Genomic DNA, 4,713 nt, shown 5'->3' with positions numbered 1-4,713 from the left:
GGGGAGCCAAGGAATAATAATCAACACAACTGGAAGATAGCCACGAGAATGCATAGGAACAAGAGGCGAAGGGAAAGCCAAAGACAGACACATGTAAGACTAAATGAGGACATAGAAACATAAACATGATACAGAGACCTAAAAGTAACGACTGTGGCAGGACTGGCTTGAACACATAACTTCCAGAACCAGAACTTAGAATATAACGAAAAAAGGTGCACACTCAAAAAACAGAGTCAGGAACTGTGACAATTACTGTCCCACTTGTTTCCTATTCTTCTCAATAATATTATTAGCATTTTTCACCCACATTCCTCAGTTTTATTTCCATGTGGGTTAAGTTGTTATGTAGACCAAGGTCATTTTAATTAATGAAGATGAGCTAAATTCTCTGCTCTGTTTGGTGATTGTTTTAAAGCTTAGTGTGAATGTTTTTGTGGGATTTATTTGCTGTGTTTGTCATGTACTTTTGTTTGTATTTTATTTATTGATTTATATCTATTTAGTGACATAATTTCAAATAAAATGTTTTTACTGTAAGAACTTTGACTTTCAACAGTGAACAAAGTGAAACAGTGGGAAGTACGAGCACAGAGTCCTTTGCAATTTGAGTCATCCTTTATCACGTACCAGTTTGAAGTTTAAGCTTCATGATATCATTGCAGGGCGGTGTGCTTGCTGTTACTATGTACCTACAGTGTTGATTTAATGCAGAAGCACAAAGTGTTATGTTATGGGGTGAAGTCTTTCTGTGCTACTGGAGAGCAATAATGGTGGCAGGTGGAGTTTAAATCTCTCTGTCAACCACATCTTCATCTAATCTTGCTGCAACACAGAAGAGTTACAGCAACTGGTACAAGTGTAACAGATGCAGCTCAAATGTTAAAACTAATGAGATGTCAGGTTCACATGAAGTTGAGGCAATCAGATTAACTGAGATTTAGTTAAAGCTGTCCGTCAAATCCAAAGGTGGGAAAAGAAAAGGATGAAAATGTTTCTATTGTTGCTTCGATGCACATAGTCAGCCTCCTGAAGGCTGACTCCTGAAGCCCACTTACAAAGACTGTGAACCACTGAAATATGGATATATAACTGTGACTGACTCTGACCAATCACCTTACCTCCACTTTTGAAGTTTTAAATAGTCCTTTTGGGTTGCGGAGAACAATCTTTGCTCTGGGTTCTGCTGACTTTTTGTTGTTGTTGTTGTCAGTTAAAGTCAGCAGCTTTATTTTGAACATAAGACAAACATAAGACAAAATGACACAGGCTATGCAGAAACTACAAACTCACTAACAGTGAGAACATGTTGGCTAAGGAGGAACCCCTTAAACGCACAAGGCAGACAGCATGAAGGAAAACACGACAAAGACCAGAATCAAACTGAGAGTTCAAATAGACACGAGGAGACACCTGGGAATACACAAGGAGTGAGGGAATATCAAAATAAAACAGGTATAACTCTGGCTGGTTTCCTGCCTCATCATGAACTTCATAGATTTCAGTAAAAAAGAAAACTTACTCTCTACTGAAAAATATAACATCTGCAACCTTCAAAGGGTCCTTAAAATATTTGTGCTGGTCAAAGGGTTAATCTGACATCCGCTCCTTAGGATGTGCCACTTTTTTTTTTCTTTTTTTTTTTTTTTGACTAAAGGTAATCGGACTAATGGGAATAAATTAAAATAATAATGCACATCAGATCGCTGGCTGATCTGGGGATCTGACGATCAAAATTAGCTAATAATCTGGAGTGAGCTAAATCACGTCTTTCATTGTGCACGGATTTCAGTGTGAGCTTTATCTGTTCTCTGTGAGACTTTGTACTTTGTTGTGTTCATTTCTGATAACATTTGAACAATTATTAGTGTGTGCTGGGACCTTTTTGGCCATCTTTGGAGACTGACTCATCGTGTCATCTTTTCCAGTAAAATGTTTCCCTGTGAGAAGTTTGTTTTTTAGCTCTGAACTGAGACAGAGATAAAAATATGAACATACTCACATGCGCTTGGAGTTACCCTATATCACTGTAACAGTTTGAAGTTTAAGCTTCATGATACTGTGGAAATACACTATGTTTGCAGTTACTATGTGCCTCCAGTCTTGACTTAATGCTGAAGCATAAAAATTCTTTTGTTATGGGATGTAGTGTTTATCTACCAAGTGTGACTGGAATACAATAATTATGGTTGTAGGGCACAGCTGAGTTGTAACTGGGAAATACTAACTGGGAGGTTCCTGCAGTCAGCTGAGCTCATGATCAGATGAACAGATCTTCAAGTATTTTCGCTCATCACCATCTCATCGAGTCATCAGGTGGGTCTAACATGACTTACGGCTGCTGTTGTCAGGACCAGATGTGACTCAAATGTTATGTTCATCACATCAGACGGCTGGCTCACACGAGTTATTGTTGACAAAGGGAAAAAGTTGGAAAAGAGAAGGAAGATATATTTCCTTATCTTGCTCTGACACATACAGTCAGGCTTTTTAATCAGCTCACTAAATGCTGTTAACCACTAAAATGTGGATATTTGAATGTGACTGACTATGACCCAGCTCCACATCTGGAGTCTGAAACTGTCTTTTTAAGTTGGAGGCAGCAATGTTGTATCACTTCCAGCTTCAACACTATTTAATCCAGCTTTTAGAGTTGTATTTTTTTGTGATTTTTCTTCTTTTTAGCACATGCAGGTAACATCAGCAGCTTTATTTTGATCACAAAAAAGATTTTCCATCTGCTTCAGAGAATAGAACAGATACAAAGTGAATACTTCAAATCTGAACCTTTTCAGCTCTTTGGCAATTACATGTTCCCAGGATCCAGTTTTGAACTGTTGCTTTTAGAAAAAGACCTGGTGGATAGTTTGTCTTTTCTCCGAGGAAAAATAATTCCTCTTAAAACTTTCAAGAAGGTGAAACTGAAACTCAAATTACATGTTTCCATTTGTTTTTAAATGAGGTGGAAATATTTATCAGCTTTTATTGGATGTGAAGCCTGTTTTATGAATGTTTTTTTCATCAGATGGATAAGAACCATGTCAGAAATGTCAGAAAATGCCAATATCTGAATGTGGAAGCATGAAGGTAAAACAGGTAAAGGAAACTAAATGATGTTGACAATGACATCTGGGGAGGAAGTTACACAGCAGGGGAGATTACAATAGCCAGTGCAAATGTTGCAACAGTTAGAAAAAGGCACACAGGCTCGTTATTAACAAGCAGAGGTGAGGCAGGTCAGTTTAATTAAAACAGAGTTTATTAGACAAGATAACTGTGAATGTAGAGTGCAGAACAGAAACTTCTTTGGTAGCAGGGCTGGCAATACAGAAACGTGAATCAAGACACTTTGTTAGCAAACATCAATTAAAGGACCAAGGTTCGCTGCAATGATACTGTCGTAGTTGAAATAGCAGTAAATAGCAATAAATATTTAAACAAAATGGGGGAGTTTGGCCACTTGGGGAGGCAACCTACAGGAAGGAGTGCCCAAGGGGGCCACCAGTTACTCACCCGTGTAGCCTCTCTGCAACTGAAACAGTGCATTATACCTATTTACCAGTTTGTACACTCACATGCATCAGAGGGAATTCCACCTTACGTGACTAGACCCCACAACAAGCTGCTGTGCCTCCACCAAAGCAAAATAAAATACCCCAAACTGCTGAGTAAATGAAAGATAAAAGAACACACACACACACACTCTAAAATGCAACTCCTTTTAAAAGCACAATTAAAATATAACAAACAAGGCAAAGAGCCAGTCAACACAACAGCAACAAAGTAACAAAGTAACAACAAGGCAACAAGACAGCAGCAGTGTGTAGCCCACCCTTTAACAGTTACACAGATTAAACAATTGCCCGGGGACACGAATCCGAGCCGTAATACTAAAAAAAACCTCTAATATTTTCCACCTTGAACAGGAATGAGTGCAAATTGCCATGGTACAGGAGTAAGCCACAGCTGTTCTTTATAACCAGTCTCTGATTACCAACTAATGGGGTGATCAATGTTCATGTGTCGCTCACAGACACCATGCATGAACCAAACATCTGCCAAATCTAACTCACTCCATAAAGATCAGCCTGAGGATAAAACTGATCAGCTCCTTTTAACCCTTTAGTGTTGCAGTTTGTCTCTGTGTAGTTTTCACCTGCTCTTGCCTGGAGCTGAATTCAGGTGCTTTGTTGGTTTCTATAGAACTGAATCAGCATGTTTCCAGTGAGACCTATGGTCAGAGTTTTACCCTTAAACTGCTGGATAAACAGAAGCTCACTCAGGAATGAGGTCACACAGAGCTCAAGTTTTCACTCGCGAGAGGGAAGCAGTTGTCTCCAACCCACTTCAACTTGCTTTCCCCCTGCAGGTTGTTTTTATTGGTTACACACATGAATATTCATAAAGCTTGTTGCTTACCTATGAGAAAATACTATAGCTGGTTACAAAGTGTGATTGTGCTGTGCAAGCGTGATTATACATTGTGTGTGGTTATATGATGGGAGTGCAGCTCTCCCAGGATGTTGTTGGTATCTCGTCCCAGCCAGGTGGCTTCCTTCATTGAGTAGAATCTGTTCTTCTCAAGGCTGCTTGTTCCCCTTATCGAGGTCATGCACGTACTCATATGCGTGGGTTACATAGAGAGCAAACAGAAGCATTCTAGCTTTTTAAATGGCAACCTACAACACATACATTAAACCTAACATCTATACA

The 4,713-nt window shown here is 39.1% G+C and overlaps 1 protein-coding gene across 1 annotated transcript in view; it reads left to right on the top strand.

Moving 5' to 3' along the window:
- The window catches only part of LOC134623853 (GTPase IMAP family member 8-like), a 520,463-nt gene that overhangs the window by 242,850 nt on the left and 272,900 nt on the right, over positions 1 to 4,713 (top strand). The gene's annotated exons all lie outside the window — the stretch shown is intronic.

This window comes from Pelmatolapia mariae, linkage group LG3_W (genome assembly GCF_036321145.2).
Source record: "Pelmatolapia mariae isolate MD_Pm_ZW linkage group LG3_W, Pm_UMD_F_2, whole genome shotgun sequence".
Lineage (NCBI taxonomy): Eukaryota > Metazoa > Chordata > Actinopteri > Cichliformes > Cichlidae > Pelmatolapia > Pelmatolapia mariae.
The sequence above is the reverse complement of the archived record's forward strand: the minus strand, read 5'-3'. Positions and strand labels throughout refer to the sequence as shown.